At 38.9% G+C, this 23,373-nt stretch overlaps 1 long non-coding RNA gene across 2 annotated transcripts in view; it reads right to left on the reverse strand.

The window, feature by feature from the left end:
* Positions 1-23,373, reverse strand: part of LOC119716786 (uncharacterized) — a 163,359-nt gene that overhangs the window by 136,726 nt on the left and 3,260 nt on the right. The window lies entirely within an intron of this gene.

The following is a 23,373-nucleotide window of genomic DNA, read 5'->3' on the forward strand; positions in this document are numbered from 1 at the left end:
ACATTTCAAGATCTTCCCTCTTTCCAACTTCCAGAAAGCACTACCAGTCAGCAAACCTCATCAAGCCTGCTGACACCAAGTTACATCCAAGTTTGTATGCAGCAGTTTTACATCTCTAAGAGACTTGTATGACTAATACTAAGAACTAGTACTTTCTAGCACTTCTGGCATTTGTCTACGCCGATATTAAGGTACTCATGCAGATGGTCCTCCCAGAGAAGCAGTGCACTGGAGCATCTCTGAGATACTTGGACATCAAGGCACCAATCAGGCAACATGTGAAGTTAGCTAATGCCAGCGCTAAAATAACGCTGCTTCATCGAGCGGCACAGATGGAGACTCACGCTATCGCTGCGCTAGGTGGGTGTGCAGTCACCCTACAGAAAGAACAGACAAATCACTCGGATCCCGCCGTGCCACTCACTCAGCATGGTGGCACCCGGCACTCCCCACTTTCTTCGCGGGTACACGGTAATCACATCTTGTTCGGTCGTGCTGCTAACGAGGATGCCTGCGTTTAGCTCGTAACTATTTGGAGTATGAAGCTGAAATCAGCACCCACAAACAGAGAGCACAGAATTCACCCAGTATTTTTATCATCCAATCCATATATTCAGCTACTTGAATGCATTACAAACAAAAGAGCTTGGAGTGTTAGCATATTTGGCTTTTGTTACAAACAGCTTTTTTTTTTTTTTTTTTTTTTTTTTTTTTTAAATATCAAACCTATCTGGTTACACTAACATTTTTTTCCTCTAAAATGTTACTTCATGGGCTTGGAAGAAAAAAGAAGCTAACGTCTGTGCTTCTTAGCGTATTTACCACTGAACTTCCACCAAAAGTCACCCTTTACCCACTTCTGAAAGGCTTTTCTAATTTCCCCTATGGGCTGCACGTTGGCAAGTCCTCCAATTTGTACAATGAAGCCATGGGATATCTACCCTGTCCAACTGAGAAATACTGTTTTTGATCATACTGTTTATGAAATACTAGAAAGCAAATTCAAGCACAACTGCATTTATTATGTTCTGCATAAACTCAGAAAACCTTAAGGTTCACAGTAATTGCAGAAGGAAGAGTTGTGTTCCCCCCTGCTTTTAATAGAAATAATGCATTAAGGCTTTAGGAATGTACATTCCTAGGGAATCAAACCACAGTTTCTTAATTTACTTCAAATACACATCATCATTTAGGATAACTACAGGATATGCCTACCAATTGAAAAAAAATCTTTACTGTTTATGAAAAGTAAACTCTGAATTTTATTCATAACAAACAATGAGAACTACCATGAAATTGTTAAAAGGTTTGCCAAATTGACTTGTTTGTGAGAGCGAGAATAAGCATGAAGAAAAGACCATTTTCCCCCTTTATGAAAACTGAAAGTCAACCACAAGAGTCTCAGGAGGTGCTCTAAAGAATTATGATTTTGAAAACTTAACTCAGCACAATGTTCTGCTAAAAAAGCAGCCAGAGTATTTTGAGAAGTGTTAATAGACATATCCCTCCCTTGAAATCCTAACCCACACCTTTAAACATCCATAGTAAAAGAGAATTTTACTTCTCTTTTGGGCTTCTCTATTATAAGTATTTAACATTTTGGCAGAATTTATTTTTGCATATATTCACTTATCTTTAATGAGAGGTACACATACACTTTCTGTAGTCTTTCCCCTCAAACAGTCTCAGCCAGCCTGGATCCCATCCCTGTTGTTGCTGATTCAGCAACACAACTATTCCTGCCAAGGGCTAAAACAATTAGATATGAACTTGATGAAACTTTCCATTTACTAAATGATGTTGAAGTGATTTTATATCTGTGCATTTGCAACAGCAGGTGCCCTGTGCATTAGCCCTAGTGTTCTCCTCTGCCATGCTGACTTGTAACCACAAATACAAGGAACAGATTATAACCTTGATAGTCTGATTATCTCTGTTGTCACGCTTCTCCATGGTGCTGTATAATTGTTCCACTGACAAGTAACATTGATGCCTTAATGCCCGCAACAGAATGCATTTCTGCTGAACTGCCTAAACATTAGCTGTTCCACAGAGAGTAAAGAGAGGTCCCAAGGGTCAAAACGTAAGGAAGACGAGTTATCAAATACTTACCAGCAGCAGGCAATAGGCAATGAAGGAACATCACGCATGCAGATGCGTTTCTTTTCAATACCATGTTTATATTTCATTGATAAAGGTAGAATTTCATTCCAACTTTGAATACAGCTAAGAAAACAACTCAAGTTTCTCTTCATACAACTTTCAGTGATGAGGGGAGAAATACAGCAGGCTTGGAGAAATCACAACAGAACAGAAAAGAAAATCATCTCATGACAGCAGAAGGCAGAACTGAGTATCCTGCGCTTAGATGTGGAGTGTCTTATCAAGGTCAGTTAGTTTCTCTCAAACATATGGCAGGGATTTTGGTCTCTGGAAAACCCAGGGGATGGAAAATTATTTAAAGAATTCAGCATTCTCATGCACTGAGTATGGACGTTAGGTCTGCATCCATATTCAGAATTCCCAACTACTAATTGTTTCCTCTCAGAAGTATACATACTACTTCATGCCCTCAAATCCATTTGCAAAGCAAGGTCTCTGAGCAGGCAAAGATATGGAGCAGGTGCAAGGGTGAGTACGTACCATGGACCTTTTTGTTTCATCTTTGGAGATGACTTACCTACCATTTCTGCTGTGGCAGCAGCAGATTTGATTTTTTAGAAAAATAGTGATTTGTCTTCGGTGTATAAAATGCAGACTTGAAAAGGAAGACATGAATACTGCCAAAGAACATTTCAACATCGAGTAGCATCCAAGAAAACAAAAAGCTTTGGGAACTGGGTGAATTTAGCATTGTTCCTTCTCTTGTCTGCAGAGGTTGTAAGACGTAAACTGCAGGAAATAGAAACTGAGAAAGAAACAGATGATTTATAATTAAATATGAAGACAAATGAGGAGGTGCATGAAGACATTTGGAATTAAATTCTAATCACTTTATCATCCATTTAAGCATTTAAGAAGTTGTGTATCTATAAAAGAAAATGAAAAGCTATGGAAGGCATACCTGATGGACATCCTTGTAGGACAATCCAGGTTATTATCCCAATGCTTCTTCAGAGAAAGAACAGTTACCTGCGGTTCAATTAGTAGACTAAGAGATATTCAGCAAAGACCAAAAGCAACAGAATGGTGTTCAGTCTGCCGGAATAAGAAAATAGAAGTGTGATTGCCAGATTGAGTAGGCTGGCAAGTATCTGGTGTTGATGTATGCTGACATCACACAGACCTCCACAGATGACAGAAGAATTCCGAGATCCTTACTTTGACTTTATTTTTATTGAAAAGAGAAGAGTCTTCACAGAGAAACTCTTCCCGTGAGAAAAATAAATCAGGAAAAAAAAAAAAAGAAAGTAAGTAATTGAGCACTGAGTATAAAAGGTAAAAGATTGGAACAGTCATTAAGTTCTGATTAAGTTTAACTTCAAGAAGAAAGTTCTCCCTAAAAACACTTCATATTATGGCCAGATGTTGAATGACATGAGAAGTATTGTATTTGCCGGATTTTGAAATAGATGTATTTGATATAATCCACACCGTTGGTGAGGTAAGTCATATGACATCTTAACAGTGTTGAGTTCCTTGATTGTAGTTTGTTTGAGAAGGACCAAGGAGGCAAAAAAATGAAGAAGTGGGAAAGCTACTTTGTGGCGTTGAACATTAAAGAAAGTATAGCTTGAGTTTTTGATCACCCAGAAACAGACATACATCACATATATATATACACAGAGACCAAGATACTTTAAATCTAGTAGGATATTTTCATGTGTGATCACCAAGTCCTAGGTAGCAAAGATGCTAAAAAGACTCTGAAGAAAGTTCTATGTAAGAGAAGCTTCGTTGCTGCAAGAAAGTACACAGCGGTAATATACCAGGAGACTGAAGCTCTTTGTGAGCCTTTTACAAAAGAGTAGGTTAAGGAGACACTTGCACTACTCTTCTACACCAGGAGAGCTGTCAACCATGAAATAGGGGTGCCCAGACCCACACCGTAATTCTGACCTAACCTTCTACACAGCCTCTTCCCACAGCCTGCCATGTCACTGCTGCCCTATGGCACAACCAGCACCTCAGCCCCAGTGCTTCACCACGCAGCTTGGTGTCGTAAATCCGTGATTGCTCACGGATCTGGACCCACACTCAGAGCAGCTGACACACAAGAATACACTCAATTTGGGGCAGACAGCTGGGACAGTGCACTCCTGGGCAGCACAGCTAGGCCTTGTGAGAGCCGTCCACCACAGCTCTTGGGTTGTGGGCCTACACAGAGAGGGAGGGCTTCGCTGAGAGAGCTCCATATCTGAGGACAGACACCCTAGTGTTTCAGCCATATGCTAGCTTAAACATTTCATACTCCTTTTGCGGAGGCTGAGCCATCCTGCAGAAAGAAGCCATACAGCAAAATACTCACCTAACAGCAGAAGCAAACATAACCAAGAAGGAGCAGGATTCTGCAAGTCAGCAAAGGCTCAGGCCTCTTCTCCCAGGGCTAGTTTTGTACTTTCCCAAATTGTCCTTCACTGTGAGCATGCACATGAAATTAGAGTTGGAGTTCTTGTTCTGATTTTCTGGTAAAAGAAATGACGACTTTTTTAAACAGCAAAACAAACCAAAATGTGGATTTGCATATCAAAGATGATCTGACATTAAGGAAAAAAATATGGTAATTAATCTCTCTCTCAATGAATGAGAAAAGTAGGATTTTTAGGATAAGGTCAGCAGTATGCTATTTATATGTCCAAGCTTATAAAGCAAGAGAACGACACAAGCACCCAACACTGGTGAGTAATAAGGACAACTGAAAAAAAAAAAAAAAAAAGTATTTTCAGAAGTCCTCCGAGATCTCTTGCAGGTGTCTGATGCTCCAAAGAACAACAACAATCAGGATGCTTGAAAGAGGAAGATGTTTCCAAACCTCAGGAAAAAAAAAAAAAAAGTGCTTTTTTAGCAGTCTTTTAAGCTCAGGCATCTGGTTGTATTGACGTCAAAGAAGGAAGAGAAAAATTTAAATAAAAAAAGTCCCACACTTCCTATCTTTTCCTACAAAATGAGCTCTGCCCAAAGGCTGTCAGTGACAAACTGAGATACCACTTCAAGGAGAATCTTCCAAGTACCTGAATCATCACTGCAGTATAAGTTCATCTGAACTTGATTACTTTACAGTCTCCTGGAGGAGCAAAAGGAGCACATCAGATCCAGCACTCTGGACCTTTCTGACTGATGAAGAAAGGTCTCACCCAGATATAATGTTAAACTGCTCTTCAAGCATTCAAGACAGCCTTATAGGAAACACATGAACAGGAACTTGTAGCAGTGAATTATTAGGAAAAAAACATACTTTAATAAGTCCAAACTTACACTGACCTACAACTTCATGTAGAACCACCTTGATCAAGTACCCACAGAGAAGAATTGCATTTTGACACAGTTGTATTGGCTGGAGTTATAAAAAGATCCTGAGGACTGATTGCTTTTTGTTCTCTAAGCAACAGGAACAAAAAAATAAAATATGCTACTTGTAAAGTACTACAATTTTTCCAAAAAAAAAAAAAAAAAAAATATTCCTATACTTCTGGAGCTTACATTCCTCTCTAATGCCGCTGCTGCTTCCACACTTCAATATTTTCCTTACAGCCATTAATTAGCACACCAAAGCGTAGCAAAATTGACAGGTAAATTATCCTTTAAGAGCATTAAAAACCATTTTCCAGATAAACAATTATATTAGAATATGTTAAAGCAATGATTTTTGCTGTACTAGGTCATGAAAAATATTTCTAAAAATCTACACTGGCAATTTTGCATTCCACCTTAAGTTGTTTGTAATTTCTTTCACATAATATACCTTTTAGAGTAATAGCCTCTTTGCCTCCCTCCCCATACGCTGCCCTTTACACTCCAGCAGTACCAAAAGCATCAGCTGCTGCCTGTACCTGACAGGAATAGCTGTCCTTTATCAGGTTCTCTCCTGTGATTATTCACTCCTCTCTCCCCCTCATCTGGCACCCAAGGCAAGCCTGCTTTGGGATGCCAAGATCCTTCTTTACAGAGTTGGGCTTTAAACCCATGCAAACACTCATTCGGATCTGTGGTAAGTGTACACATACAGCACATATCTATTACATTTTGCTTTGAATGCCAAGATGAAAATAATAAAAGCATATATTGGGAAGTTGTTAGACTTCCCAAATTAACAGTCATCATATTCCTACAAAGTGGTAATGAAAGTAGAACAGATTTTCTTTAAAACTATAAAGCATGATAATTTTGCCTGCATAGAGCTCTTTTCCACTCCTAAACTTTCAGGTACACAATACAGCATGCATGAAAGCTAGTTTGATTATTCCTACATTGCATTATACCTTAAGAAGGGTAAATGTGACCAAGCTCTGCCAGGATCTAAATCAAGCATGCCAGTTAGAGGTACTGACTAAAGTTATCGTTAAATTGAGGGAGCAATTTCAAATGCCTTAGCTTTCAGCTTCCCAATTTAAAACTACATTTTCAAAAAAAAAAAAGAAATAGAAAAATAAGCCAGCTCCCACATATCAACAACCCTTAAGTTCCTTCAAAACAGGGCAGACAAAAGTCCTCACATGTCTGAAAACCAAAGGAACATCACTAACACACAGCTTCAGAGGCACTCTTACCGGTTATAGCTGGAGCTGCTATGTCAAAGACACATAAAATTGCAGTAAATCGACAGCTGCCCATTGAAACACACTCATGCACCATTCTGGACAATTGGATGTGTCACAAACACACCCTTGCCAAACATCTCTCTAGGGAACCCCATTAAATGCACATCTGTTCAGGATCTTCCCTTTCCAGGCGTATTTTACAGAAGTGTGCTGTCTAACCTGCCTATTATGAGAGGATACAAGCAAGCCAGAAGAAGCCCTGTATAGTGAGATGTCTTTTTTGTTTTGTTTTCTTTACACGAAGGGGAAAGCAGAGTTTAAATGAAAAAGAGTTGCTAAAATAACATAGATAAATATAGGACCATTAAACAGAAAAAAAAATTGATACTGAGAGTAAGTGACCACTACATGCACGCATACCTAGCTGGCCCAGATGATGTTACCACAGAAAACAAATTTAAGCTTCTCAAAGCCCTCTCTTGAAATTGTTCCACAGAACAATGTTTAGAAACAGAAAAAGAAAAAAAAAAAAGAAATAATAATAACAACAGTCAGGAAGACAAAACTACTAGAGCAATGACTACAGACCACTGCTGCTGCATCTTGCAATATATTTAAAATATTTCCCTATAGCTTAGCTTACTGCCTGGCAATCTAGAGGGTTGAGCAGCATTGCAACTTACATGCTGGGCTAAAAATCTTTCACCAGGTTTTTACATGAGATATTTAGGTGCTTCACCGAGAGGGTCTGACCAGACTCCAGCTACTTAGAGGCAGGCTTTGCAATCAATCTGCCTTGTCACAACACCTATGTCCCCTCTCTAGATTTAACTTGACATTTACACCTACCTTCTTTGTGAAAGAATGCAGCGCACACACAAATTAATCGTTTCTACTGTTCTCAAATTGCTTTCTGCAATCCAATACACACAGCTTATTTGCTGTTCTGTTGTGTTGTGAATACCTTAGAGTAACTAAGGAAAACCTCTCTTATGGCTAGTTCATAACCTGGACAACTGACCAAAAACTGGTCCCTTCTCCCCTCTTTCGAATCTCTTCCAGACTACTACAGCCATAAATGACATTCAGCTCCACAACACTGCTCTGTACATTGGAATCCACGCTGCAAATACAGAGCAATCAGTGCAAGCATTTATGTTGGTATAGTAGTAACTGAAGAATAAAGGGTAAACAATTTGCCATGCAGAACTACACACAAGTATTTCCAGTATAACCAAACAGCTAACACTGAGTTGTATGCAGGTTTAGGTTTAGTTGACATTATGCTTTTGTCTTTCAGGGACTACAGTTGTCTGGGACAAGATTATGGCTCTGAAACATTATTAAGCAGGACACTGACAGAAACCATGTAGCTTTCAGTAAGTATTTATTCTACCCATTCAAACTTTCCATCAGAGGATGTAATTTCAGTCTACTTCAGACAGTAATCCAAATTTGAAAATACTCATTTTATAAATAGCCCAATGGCCTGCTCCTTTCTATCTACAGTTTTAGAGAATATCAAAAATATCCAGAGTATTGGTAATGCACATGCAGTTACCTGACTTGAAAGCACTTCAGCTATGCTGTTGGAGAACTACAAAGGGACTTTGAATTCTGCCTGTAAAGAAGAGTTCTTTGATACCACCCTAACAAACTTTCTGGAAGACAGGAGAACCCATACAGATTATGTTTCTTCTTCTTCCAGCATTCTTTATTCATAGTATATTAATGCCATAATAACATAGTACCATAACTTAGAAACAAACATGGATCATCTGCACAGTGCAAAGATTAAATCATTTGCATTTGTTTTTTAGATCACTTTTGTATTCAGAGATCGACAAAATAAAGCTAGTTTCGGGAAAAAAAAAATGTTAGCAATACAGTCACAGTTTGTCTTTTCCACCTTCACACACAGGAATATAGGGGAAAATAAGAAAAACCCTCATGTCCCAAAAATCCAAGCAGTTTAGGAAGAGAGTTTAGTTTTAGTTTAGAAAGAGAGAAGAGTTAAGATATATTTAAGCCTTTTCCTCTGCCTCACCTGAAAAGTAAACAAATAGCAAAAAGTAAACAAATAGCCATTGATGAGGGAATAACATGTTATAAGACTCTAAGGACCAACACAAAAACACACAGCTTCACAACTAGCAATCCAATCCCAAGTGCACTTCCACATCCCACAGACTGAGCTTTTCAGGAAGAATGTAGTACTGCATGTGAGCATCTGCTGTACCAAAAATAAGAGTTAAAATATTAAAGCTGAAGGCTCTTTATCTCTATCTGACCTGATAGCTGCCTGCCTTCTCAATAGCCACACCAAGTACTCCCACAGTGACAAAACAAGTCCCAGAAAATGGATTTCTGTGGAAGCAAAGAAAAAGAAACAGCAGTATTTTCAAACTCAGTTTTATCAAGCATTCATATTTATTAGCTGTCACCTTATTTCTAGTAAGGCTAGAAGTGTTTTGTATTTTCTATGAGCACAGTTCCTTATGTGTGCCCAGCATCAGGCTGAACTCAGCTTCAGGCCACTCACACTCATGAATTTGTAGGGCAGGGTCTTTTTAAACAACTCTGTCTGAGCAACTCCCCAACCTTCAGTCATGAAGTTAGTCCTCTCGTGTCAAATATGTATGCAAAAACACTGAAAACTGGAAGTTTATTTCTTTTCTCTATAATCAATAAAAGCTTGTTTTTCCTTAGTCTCCTCTTTTTATTGAGGCCATTGTATACAGAAGTGCTTGGTGCACCATTTAGTAGAAGCTGAAGAGCTGTATGCAAAGTCTAAATAAGTCCAAACAATTGTCATAAATAATTGATAAATTAAGTCATCTCCCCCCCCCAGTCATGTTACTGGGAACTGTGAGAAGGAAAAATGAAAGAAGAGAGGAAAAACAAACCCATCAGCATCAGATAAAACCTACTAAATGGGCTTTTCCCTGTGATTTGTTTACTGTGAGTTTTGTTTTGGATTCTGGAAAAAAAAAAGTTCAATCTTTGAAAGTAACTCAAAATTTCAGTAAGTTCTAAGATAGTTTTTAAACATGGTAATTTTAAAACCTTCATGATGCTTGTAGTCAGCTTACTGTGCAGATGTTAATTTTAAGTCAAAAAACACTTTACATGCAGCAAAAAAATCACTTCAGACCCCTGAGTGTCCTAGTCCTTACCACGCAGAAGTGCTTTATGCCCAGTTCTGGGCCTCTTTCATTTCCACAGTCCTTCTTGCAACAGCTCAAACAGCCACTTATGAGGCAGCTGATTATTGCCCAAGTAGTTGGTTTATTCAGGCGAATAAAGCATGAGGGTACTTCATGCAGAAGCATTCAGCAGCCATCCCGTAACATACTGCGGTCCTTACTGACGAGCTCTGGTAAATTCAACTCCAAAAGTTTAGCATTGACAAACCTCAGCTCCCACACCCTTCCTGTTGTTCATCTACCACAGAAAAGAACAACTGAAAAGCTTCACTTCAGACTCCGTCTGCCTTGCATGAGCCAGACTAATTGATAGTTTAAAATAATCCTCCAGACGTTGTAATGAAGCAGATACATTACAACTTCTCTTCATTATGCTCTGGAGAACAGATCAACAAAAGGAATCAAGTGGGAAGGCTAATGTTAGCCTCTCCAGCAAGACTCTCCAGGGCTCACCAGTTAGCAGCCATAGTCAGAAGCATTTCTTGCAGCCAAAATGAGAAAGAATTGTTCTGATTAACACGGAATTCTAGTTGTCAACTTTTATTTTGTTTTAATAATAACAAAACCAAACATACACGAGAGGAGAGTTCTGCATGCAAAAGAGGCAAGCCCCATCTCCAAAGACCTGAGCATAGCTGGCTCCCAAAAGCCAATTATGAAGGAGACACAGAAACAGCTGTGGTAGGATGCTTCTCAATCTGCTATAAAACATTTCCCTTCTCTTGATGTCATTCTCAGTTTAAGTAAAGAATGCTTTCACTACCCTTCTCATAGCATGGTGAACCAAATTAGGATTTGTGTGACTAAATAAAGTGCATAGAGTTTTACTGGTATCAACATGCTATCCAGCTCAGAGGAACCTGAAAATCAGTCAGTTCCCCACTTGATCCAAGTACTTTATGCAGCCAAACTCCAGTTCAGCTGCGTACTGCTTCTTATTCTAAAGGACAGGACGAGGGGGAATGGGCTAAAGTTACGCCAGGGGAGTTTTAGGTTAGATGTTAGGAAGAATTTCTTTACTGAAAGGGTTGTTAGGCACTGGAACGGGCTGCCCAGGGAGGTGGTGGAGTCACCATCCCTGGAAGTCTTCAAAAGACGTTTAGATGTAGAACTTAGGGATATGGTTTAGTGGGTACTGTTAGTGTTAGGTTAGAGGTTGGACTCGATGATCTTGAGGTCTCTTCCAACCTAGAGATTCTGTGATTCTGTGATTTAAGACACCTGGGCTTGAATTAGCCACAGGGAAATCTGCCTAATAAACAGGGCATCCTCCTAGGTTGTACTTACATCAGAGCATCTTTGCCCCATGTTTAAGTCCTACTTAAGTCTGTGCAACGTGTAGACTTTGCCACTAGACATACATACAGCCTAGCCACGCTAGTGGACGGGCCCCATGAATTCAGCAGCAGCATGATGCTACAGTGATATATTGCCTCTGCTCTGATCCCACTCATATAGCATTTTACATCACCCTTAGCAGAGATTAAATGGCTTGAGTCTTCCTCTTGCTCTTCACCGAGTTCTCCTCTGTTCTTCAGCTGAGTAACAGAACAAGTAAATTGGGAAAAAATCAGAGAACTCACTCATGCTGCTCCACCATTCTGCAAGCAGTTTTTGTAGGTGACAATTTTATATCCACAAAGGGGAGTGAGAGGGGAAGAAATGACTACTCAATTCAAGTTCTTCTCATGCAACTTGACCTACTACCAGAGTTTATCATCAGTTTCAATGAACTGGAAACAAGCCCTTTGAAATCCTACCACAAATTGTTTCTGCCTGCTCGTGAAACAATAGGCAGAAACCAGTTAAGTCAGATAGAAAAATACCATAAAGGCTTTTCCTGTTGTCTTATAGGAAGGTCTTGGAGACGCAGAAGAAGTTAACAGCATCTTAACAGAAGTCATTCTCAGTTTCTTCACTGATTGCATGTAGTTTCCAAAAACCTAGGAGTTAACCTTTCAGAAATCTTGCCACTGATTGTGGGAGACTAAGAAGCAGAACTTATGAGGGACCGCATTTGACCTCAACTTTACTCCTTGCAATGCAGACTTTCATTTCATCTCTGCAGATGGTCTTGATTGATTCTTTTAGAATTTACCACCAAATTACCATTTCTAAATCTCTTTTGCTATGGTGAAGAGGTACACACCAGCTAAGACGTGGTATCACACTGCTAAATGCATTGGCTGCCTTTCCCATTTGACACCCCCACTTGAAATGCAAAGCAAGCTTCAAATGGCAGAATCACATCTCTATAGAGATCTCCTTGCACATCTATAGATCCAGCAAGGGAGGCTGACAAAGTCATTTATGCCCTTGCTCTTCCATGGAGCTTTTTCCAGTCATCACAGCTGTGCACATCAGGACTTGGCAGGTTTTTACCTGAAGACACCGTACGTAGGCATGAAACAGCCATCAGATTTTGAAGTACAAAGTCTCTCTTATCAAGACCCTACGCGAGGGAGAATTTTAAATTAAGCTTCACTTATGCAAATTGCTTACATCTTTCATAGATAGAATCAGACAATAAGCAAACACAGTAAGATACAGTAGCATTGAGTGAAGTACTTCACTTCAAGGGGGGGAAGTTGATTCAGGAGCCAGATAACACCTCAGTGAAGCAACTGCTGTCACAGTGGAGCTGGCAATCTCTTCTGTAGCACTTCTCTCTTGGTGTGCACAAAAGTGTTCCTGTTAAGCTTATCCTTAGAACTATAAATTAAAACATCTTGGAAATTTTATTTTCCAAGCAGCATAATAAACAATTATATTTCTTTGTTAGACGTCACTTTAATGTAAATTCTAGCCACTCTTGACAATTCAATGACAACTCAAGAGTTAAACTTATTAATAGATCTGATGGCCTTTATTCAAAAATAGTTGTTTTCATGAAACTTGGTTTGAGTAAAATTATTACTTGCTCCTACAAAGTCCAAGATAATTAATGTAATTTCCGCCAGATGTAATAGGAACAGTTTCAATTACCCTACTTTTCAATTATTCTCCATAATATCCTTTATTTTAGAAAGACTAGAGTGTCTTTATTAATAAAGTGTTAAACTGATAATGATGACTGGGGAAGTCAGGGGAAAGAGGGGAGGAACTGTCTACACAGGAAAAATTGTATCATATATTATTTACCCTAGTTCACTCAAACTCCAAAGAAAAGGAAAAGACAGAATAAGTGACTTAATGTGAAGGTCTGAATTGGACACATGGATGAGTTATAAGGATTAAGGTCAAAGGATAGATAAAGGACATAAATCTGCTCAACGTTCATTAAGATGCAGATGTTTTATTTAAAGACACTCCTAATTCAGACCAACTTCAAAAAATCATCTGCAAGACCAGTACTGCCAAATTTCTACTAAAGCAAGCTCCCTCTGAATCGTTGCACAAGACTTAAGGTTGTGGCACCAGGAATGTAATTACAGAAAGCTCCTTTTGATGAGATGCTCAGATCCCATTTTGAGGGGCTATAAATGTAGAGGTGGGGTGGAAAACTCAGCACATTATGTCAATCCTTTATAGTTCAAATTACTATTTACTGAAATAACTTCCTTACCTGACATACTGTCTGATTTAACACGCATTCACATCCACGCATCTACAGTGTGCCTGCATGAGCAATGTTCTGCATGCAAGGAGCTCTCTGAACAAAGGTAACAGAAAGAACTCAGACGCATTCTGGCAGTGTCCTGCTTATTTCAGTGAAGGCCTTTCCAACCATTAGGTGCTAGAAGGCAGTAAGGCTTTTTAATCTTAAAAAATAAATAAAAATAAGAGGTGTCTATGCTTCCAGTTCTGCTATTGAAAATGCTCTCCAGGGCTCTACATGTTGTGAAGTACACATTTCTTTATACTGTAAGAACTTTCATGTTGTGAATGTTTTTGCATTCACAAAAATACAGGGGTTTAATATGCAAAAATCACTGCATTGTTATTTTTTCTTCCTTTTATTTCATCAAATCTTCCTTTTCAATATTTTAGAATGCACCCTGTTTAGCCTGCTTGCCATTCTAGAAAAAATAACCATCACCTTAAAAACACTAAGTATCTTTTTGTGCTAGACTTGATATTTACAAAGATGTCAAGACAATTTTATAGACTGGACATGGCTGTTTGAGTGATATTAATTTATACTATGCTATCGAATAAATACTGATAATACAGTAGACACGTAAAGCATAAACACCATTAAAGGGAAAGAACTGGGCTATAATTGCACGTTATGTTTAAATAAGTAACACGGTTATGAAGATAATATATTATCTGTGGTACCTTGAAAACATGCTATAGATTTGAATGTCTCTTCATGTTTCCATTATAAATCCTGTTCTGTAGCAATTAAAGACTTATCAAAGTTGATTTCCATCAGTGTGAAGCCTAGCATTAGAATTCTCCATTTAGATGCATGTCCTCTTTTCTAATTTTGAAAAACATTTGATGTAAATCATTCCAGACCTTTTCATTATTAGATGAGCTCTCCACCTTATTGCTTTTCTAACCAAGCACAAAAGCCTAATAAGGAGCTGATATAATCAGTTGATTCATGCCATATTAAGTTTTTTTTTTTTTTTTTTTTTTAATGTAAGAGGTATCTTTAAGACCTCTATTTCCAAAACCTCTTTAAAATGGCCTCCCAAGGACTATACTCCAAACTAATGGCACTGTGTATGTAGGATCAAAAGGGACACATCAGACACACAAAGTATAAATGAAGCCATAAGCACGTCCAGTACAGCACTTCTTACTCAGACAAAACTGCCTTTACTTGACTTGCAGTCTAGGCAGATGCAAGGCAGTCTACAATCACTACATTAACAGCAGCTGTGTAATTGCCAACTTCTCTTCCAGTAAGCCACAGGGTGGGTTTTTTGTTGTTGTTTTTTGTTTTGTTTTGTTTTTAAAGTAAGGTCCGTAACAAGACTTGGTTACAGCTTTGAGATGAATCCTCATCTCACTTTGGGTGCACAGGTATCCCTACACTGAGAACCTGTCAATGACATGGGAAACCACTGTCCAGAGATATCCCTTCATACCCCAGAAGAACAGATCCAAAAGGTAGTAAAGCCCTCCCAAAAGCTCCTCCAAAATCTATCCTTCCTTGTCAAGAGCTGAGGCAGATCTTACAACAGTATCCTTGAGAGCACCAGATATAGCTACAGCAACATTTCGGGATTAGCATCTTCAAAAATGCAATTTTACACTTCATTTTGCACAGTGGAGTGGACATTGAGTTCCCTTCAGATGAAGCTAAAGTCAGAGCACCCCTTGTACTCCACTCACAAACAGCATCCATGGAATTGGATTAAATTTAATCCAAATTTTTTAAAAATAACGTTGATATGCTTTGAATATGTAAATGAAGCAGTCACATGCTCCCAGCTCTCAGTACACATCCACTTCTGCTGGTTCACACTACTTTGTAAGGTCAGCACAGCCAGGAACCACTCAAACAAGATCCTTAAAGCAGGATGCAGTGGAAGAATTCGTGCTGTGATGGAGCTGAATTCCACTTCTCCAGATTCCACCATGGCCATCTCATAAGTCTGAGATTTATGAGGTGTGAGATATAACTAAGAACTTGCATTAGTCATGGTAATGAAACAATGTCTTTTACCATTGGTAACAAAGAAATTCCTCACTGCCAATATAATAACCAAATCTGTAAGTTAAATAAACAAATAAAACCCAATACAGCAACAGTGATGGTATACACCACCAGCAGCAGCAGCCGCCCATGGCTTCCAGATCTTCACAAAGAAAATTAATGACTCCTGTTCTCATGGGGACAGCCTTTGTAGTAAAAAAGGCTCTTTTAAAAACATTTTACAAGTAAGAAGAAAAATGCAGGCATAAGGTGGGGAGACAACACTCCAGGAAAGCAAGCTGTTTGTCCTTTTACCTTCTGAACTGTGGAGGGCTGGAGGAGAAAGTCCTGCCCCATGTATGAGCCTTCCCTTGTTTTCTGGAAGCAGCGGTTCTCAGTTAAATCCAGCCAAAGCTTTACTAAATTGCTCTGTATTTTCAAGATACACACAGGAAGAGATTATGCCAACCTGCAACAGCCAGCAACCAGACATCTGGTATCGCAACACAGTCCCTCACAGCCATTCAGTCCCAGCTTTAAATGCCAATTTAAGGGCTGGATTGGAATTCCTGATCCAGTTATTCTGAGAACATTTTAGAATAAGCTGATGAAATAAATATACAACAAAAACGACCGGGACAGTCACTCAAAGGCTCAAACAAATGGTCCCATGGGAATCTGCCTGCAAAGATGCTCAATAACTGTGGCCTATAACTTACCATTTATATCAGTAAGTATGCAGAAGGGGTAGTGTATGCTTGCCACTTAAAAACCTTCATGAGATCAGTAAGTTTCAATCCATCACTTGTGTGCAAAGCAAAAAGTAAAACCCATGAACAAATGGAAATTAGAAGACAAATGAACACAAACCAGGAGAACAAGAGTGATTTGTTTAGGATAAGTAGTCATTTCTCACAAGTCTGTCTGAAGCCCTTTGAAGGGGGCAGGGAACACACAGATAATTCTGTCAATAAAAGTATACTCATGGTTCCTAACAGCTTTTGTCACAAATCCTCATTAAAGGCTCTTAAAGAAAATGAACTGTAACTAGATGAGAGAAAATCCTACCCTTCATTTTCTATCCTTTGATCACTTATTAATTCATGAAAAAGGTAAACTGTCCTTTCTAAGCAGCTACTAAGACAGTTCTTGAACCATATACCTGGGTTCTTCACTGTTCAACACACTTAAATAATCAAGATGGAGCAGAGGGGAAGAAGACATGTGAAGAGGAATAAGAGTACGATGTGGAGTATACAGATGCAAGAGCTGAGGACTACTGTGACAGGCTGTAAGTATATTAAGCAGATAAGTGAAATCAAAGATGAATGGAAAGATGCATATGGAGAAAATAAAGTTGTTCGTTCTCTCCAACCAGCACTTAAGGTAGGAGAGAAACCACTCAGAAAAGATACTAGATTTAAGTCATTATTCAGAAACAGATAAAGAGAAGGTTTTGAAATTATTAGGAAAGGAACAGCAAACCAGAAAGCATTGTGATCTCTCTCCAAAAGAGCACATGCCCATTTATGAATTCACACTGCATGCAGTGTTTAATCCCATTTCAAAAAGGAGGTATAAGAACTGGAAAAGATACAGAATATTGCGAGGACAATCAAAGGTATGGGAAAATCTTCTTTATAAAGGGATTAAGTAGATTAGTTTGCCATTTGAAGAGAAAGCTAAGGGAGAGGAATAGTGGTAATCTAAAAAATTATGCATAACATAAAGAAGCTCTGCATAAGGAGAGTACACTCTTCTATGGCAGGGGAAGTGAACTAGGTAGCTCTCAGTAGAGTCATCAGGGAAGAAGTTTAAAATGAAATTAAAAGTAATTCTGCTAATTATGCAAGCTTTCATTAAAATTTTGGAACTGTAAATCTGGGATGATGCCAATTTTCAGGGAGTCGGTCCCATGTGTAACCCTTACAACATGACTGCCCACATACAGCTTCCAGATGGCTAAATGCTGGCGACACAGAGCAGCATGAAGCCCAGGTGATGCATACTTTGTACTCCTTACAACTCCCCGGTGAATGTTGCAAGCCCTCAGGCAGCAGGGTAGAAAGATCCTTACTTGGACCTGGTACAGGGACCAGTTAGATCCAATGGAAAGACAATCATGTCTTTCTCAGTCAGCCTTGTTAATGACTGACTGAAGCAAAAAGCAAGGAGCCCTCAAACCTTTCTTCATCTCTATTATGCATGCACTATGCACTGTATCTCTAGTTATGCAAGGAGTCGGTGTGTACGCAAGTACGCAGTCTGTACAAGTATCATTTTTATTTATTTTACATACCTGTCAAGTAATGTGGTTTTTTGTTTGTTTGTTTGTTTGTCTTTGTCTTTCTTCTCTCCCTCCAGCGGAACACCTTCATTTGGCTAATTCTTGTGAACACAGAGTCCCAGTCTACATCATGTTCCAAGGTGGATGGTAGAGGATTTATTTTTCTACTCAACTTGAGTCTTTCCAAAAGCTTTAACTAAAATTAATTTCAGCATAAGACTTATTTGATCACTGCAAATGTTAAGTTAAACTCCCAGAAAAAAAAAAAAAGAAAAGTGGTCATCGGCAAATATTTCATTACTTGTACTTACAGAACAGGCATTTATTTTCCATGAAGTCCATGTGTTCAGAAATACTGACAGTCCTCCAAGCCCAGTTTCCCTTCCTGCTATCCTCATGAGAGGCAGCAGAAAATAAAGGTAGCTGGAAAAGAAAAGCCTTACAGATGGGCAGAATACGCTCTATTTTGTAACACGGTAACTTAAGTGCTGAAATTAGTCCAACAGCTGCCTAAAGAAGCCTTCCAATTTTACCCAAATGTTTAACTACAGGATACAAAAAAAAAAAAAGTAAAGAAAGAAAGAAAAAGAACACAGCAAATTACCTGTCAGGCAATTAGCAATTGCTGGACAGGTTTCCTAGCAAAGGACTAGCAAGGGCCTTCCTTAGTGCAGTTATAAAACAAAATGTGCCAAGTCCACAAAGGGGTAGCTGATCAGGAACAGGCATTTGAGCTCCTATTAATCTGTAGATATCTGCAATACAATTACCGTGGCAGCTTTTTTTGTTCTTTGTGTTTGTTTGCTTGGTTTTTATTATGTAGTTCTTGAGTACAATAGTTTGTCTTCCTTCCCACTGACAGCTATTTTTAAAAACAAAGGCTACTTGGTGCAAGTTTGCATAATGTATTGATTTGAGAGGTACTGCATCAATTTCTTAAAAATACTGTCAAATATTTTCATATACTAACAAGAAGATACTGAAAAGATTAAAGTTGGCCCCCTGATCTGTTTCATACAAAAGGATTCCCCCTCCAAAATTATTTTGACAAGGAATAAAAAACAGTTTTGTTCCCCACTACTCTTGTTACACTGAACAACTTTTACCTCTCCTTAGGAAAGCAGAACTGAGAGAAAGATACCTTTCTGCCCAGGAAGAAGATTACACATGAAGACCAAGCTCTAGCTTGACCTTTATCTTTATAAGTGATAACTCTCAAAAGTGACCAAAAGGTTAACTAAATTCTAAAAAGGTCATCTGTCTTTAATCTGACTATATAGATCCTTTTCTGATGTTCAATAATACACAGCTACTGTTCATTAAATATCATCCGTCCATTCTGTACTTCCACCTTCAGTTTTCAGTAGCAGGTGCATTTTTGTTCTGTCACACTAAATAAATTGCAACTTCTTTCAATCCAGCGCATCTTCTGGGATAGGAAGCATTTTAGAACTAAATACATTCCTAATTGTTCTGCTTCTATATTACTTCTCCTGTGACATTAGATATTTACACTAGTTCTGAGCACATTAGTGCTTTCCTCTTTGTCCCTTTATGAGGCTTCCATACTCTTAAGCTATAGTAATTGTCTATTTCTCTCTTCAGAAGTAATGCAGTTCAAATCATATTCAGCTGAAACAAATTTCAAAACTATGTAATTCAAAATTATATCAGAAATGAAACGCTGAACTCCAAATGCAATATACACAGTGATAGCATGAGGGATCAGGTTCTTCAGATGCCTCGAGAGTAAAGAGCAAACTGCGAATGAATACAAGGATTGCTTCCTTCCCCCAACACAATAGCGCTTACATGCAAATACATTCTGAAATTGTGTAATTGAGACAGTGTACACTTTACTCTTAGATCTCTTATTTCTTGACTTTTGTGAGCCCTGCTAGTTCATTTCCCCACTGCAGAGAATGAAGCTTATCACTTCTTTTTTCTCCTCCCTTCAAGGACAACATTCTGAAGGTTTAGTTCCTTCCACTAAGCATTAATCAAGATGCAGCTAATTAAGTAGACAAGTGTTATCTTCTCATTTTTCATCAAATACGTAACAAAATGCACAGAAAAAAAGAGACTTTATCAAGCACTCATCTCGTTAGTTTTCATGTTTTCTGTAGATATCCGTTGGAACCAGTCCGGAACACTCACTGTGAGGAACTTCACTTTCCCACTTGTTTTATAAAATTTGTCTTCCAAAACTAAGAGTTTTGAAAGATTAACTAGCACAGAAAGCAAGCTCTAAAAATAATAACAATAATAATAATAATAATATTGTCCGAAGTGCCACCATCAAGCTGAACAGAAGCTATGTATCAGGTCAATCAAAGAACATGCTGGATGAGCTTCTTCACTTGACTTGTTCTGGGATTACGACAAAGGACACGAGGGATCCACAGCCAGGCACTATCTGTCTGCTTAACCTATAGGGCTGCAGGGGAAAATGGGATGTACTTTCCCATCTAGACTAACAATTTTTCTTCCAGCTCTCACCCATCCATAAGATAATTGTTGTTTAATTATCATATTTATTGCAGAGCTCAGAAGCAATTCACAGAATCAGAGAATCATTTTGGTTGGAAAAGACCTCTAAGATCACCTACTCAGTCATTCCAATTCTTCACTGTCATGCCCAAATTTGCATATGAAAAGTCATTTCACATCCATCTCTTCACGGAAAGAAGAAAACAGCAACCGTCATCCAACCACGCACCAGTCTGAGTGCTAGGGGAGCGAGATAGGAGAAGGCAGGCACTCAGAGGAGTGACATCCCTCAAACCACCACAGGCAGACATATGCGAGACTCAAGAAGGCAGGGTATGATTTAATCCCCAGCAGTCACAAAGCACAAAACAAGGCTGCTTGTCCTGGATGCTGACAAAACAGATCCACGTAACTCTATCCTTCCCAGACACAAAGCATATAATGGCTCCATGATTTTTCCGAGTCAGAGTTCTACATGAAGAGGAGTGGTCCTAATCCAAATGGCTGTAGTCTCTCATGTTCTCATTGCTGTAGAGATTTTAGGGATCTTCTAATTTATTATGCAGCATTTCATTCCTGTTTCTTCAAGGAACAGTTACAAGTGAAACCTCATAAAGTATGTTTCTCTCACTTGCATGCAAATGCACGTAAGTTCCTTCACAGGGTCTTAGTCCAGGATCTGCATCACTGAATACCACAGCTCACCTACCAAGATGCCTAAATCAACAGAACACTTCCCAATCTGCTGAAGGGTGAAACAAAGCAAGTTGTGGACATTTGACAACCCTGTATGTTTCTCAGCAAAGCTGCAGAGTCTATTTTCTTAACCTATGCAGTGATACATGCAAATAGGAGGAAAAAAAAGTGGAGGTCTGATTTGAGGATCAATGGATGCCTTCTGACTCTTGCCTCTCACTACAGACAGTGCCCATGTCAAACCTAATCACTCCTTACAAGTCAAACAAAAACGAAGCATGTTTTGTAGTGTTCTGCCAAAAGCAAAAGCGGATGAGAGAGATGAAAGGGACTTAATGGGAGGGGGGTCAAGACCTCAGATTTAGATATAAGCTTATTGTTGTTAAAGAACAGTGAGAAAGGATCAGAATGGATGGGGGCACAATTTGTGCGTTTGCATATCTATGTTTTCTGTCTATGTAAGTCAGTCTAATAATAGTAGAATTATGAAGGTATTACTTCAGTCCTCAAAATCCAACCTCTTCTGATTTATACTATAGCATCTGCAAGAAACGGAAAGGTCAAGGGATGAACAGCACAGCATGTGCTATAGGCCAGCATCCTAAACTTTAGGAATGTTTGAGACATTGGGACAAGGTCTGAAAGTTGATCAGTGACTTGTTATGAAATTAATTAGAATCACAGAATCATTTTGTCTGCAAAACACCTGCAAGATCACTAAGTTCAACTATCAACCTGACCTACTGAGTCCCATCATTAAACCACATCCCCTAGTGCCATGTCCACACGTTTCAAATACATCCAAGGATGGGGACTCTACTACTTCCCAGGGCAGCCTGTTCCAATGCTTGTCTACCCTTTTCATGAATAAGTTCTCCAGATATCCAATCTAAACCTCCCTGGAGCAATTTTGGACTGTTTCTTTACAGAAGCTTGTCACACAAGAACAGAGACCAACACCCTCCCTGCTGGAACCTCCTTGCAGGTAGTTGGGAGAGAGCAACGAGGTCTCCCCTGAGCCTCCTCTTCTCCAGACCAACCACCCCCAGCTCCCTCAGCTGTTCCTCATAAGTCTTGTTTTTTAGTCCCTTCACCAGCTCTATTGCTCTTCTGTGCACATGCTCAAGCAACTCAATATCCTTCCTGAGGATATTGTGAGGAGCCCAAAACTGAATACAGTATTTGAGATGTGGTCTCCCCAGTGCCACATACAAGGGTCCCTAGTCCAGTGCCACATACAATCACGTCCCTAGTCCTGCTGGCCCCACTGTTTCTGATGCAGGCAGATTACCGGCATTCCCCAGGACTCAAACCACTGGTGTTCATACCCACAGACATTACGCTGCAAGAGGTCCTTACCAGCTCTCTTAGTTTAGTTTCTTGTAAAAGGACAATTAATTGTGAGTTTTAAGTCTTAGCATCTACCTTCTTTTCTTCATGGCCATTTCTTAAGCATGGGTTTTCAAAGAAATAAATTACTGTATAGTGAGATGCAACCTACACAACCACCTGTATATCATCCACCAAATGAATCTAAAATAAAGCAGTCTCAACAATCTGAAGGGAGATAAGAGTTGTAATCACTAAATCACTTCTTGAATCTTCCAAAGGCATGTTTGTTTGTAATATAAATATTACATTTGCAAATATACAAAATATATACCTTAGGCAAAAGGGGTATTGGAAGAATTACTTTCTCCTCAGTATGATTAAAGGAGCATTCACAGAAAAAGACTTCCAGACAGTGTTTTTATTGTATGCAACAATAACCAGGCACTATAAAAACAGCAGTATGGAATACAATTTATTTCAAATTGAGTGAGGTTACTTTGATCAGACAAGTTCAGACACCTTACCCTCTATGAATTAAATAGACTGATTTGGAAGAGACAACTCTACACATTCTTAGCTAAAGAAAAAAAGATTTCTATGCATCAGAAGACAACACAAAAACCCTGTACCAAGAACTAAATGGTCAAGCATTTGCAACTTTGAAGTTCAAAAGTTGATATTTCGTATTCAAAGAAACTGTCTTCTGCCTCTTCTCCACTCAAAGTTATTCTCTATTACTACTTTAAATGAAGGAGTTCAGGTTGAAACAAAGTTCAGAACCATACTGAGACTTCAGCTCAACAAGACTTGGAAGGGTGACTGACTAATCTTTTTATGCCTCTTCTTCAAAGAGAACAGGCTTATAGTCTCAGACAGTGTTTTATTAGAATTCTCTACGACATCATTTTGCAAAATGCACATAAACAGAAAAATCTTAAAACCTGTGGGTGATCAGATTAAAAAAAAATAAAATAAAATCTGGTAATGGAGGACAGACCTCACCCTCCTACTTCTCACATCTCTGAAATACTGGAAGGGGTCCCTCCCAGTCCTGGCTGCCAGTCCAACAGC

Source organism: Anas platyrhynchos, chromosome 4, assembly GCF_047663525.1.
Source record: "Anas platyrhynchos isolate ZD024472 breed Pekin duck chromosome 4, IASCAAS_PekinDuck_T2T, whole genome shotgun sequence".
Lineage (NCBI taxonomy): Eukaryota > Metazoa > Chordata > Aves > Anseriformes > Anatidae > Anas > Anas platyrhynchos.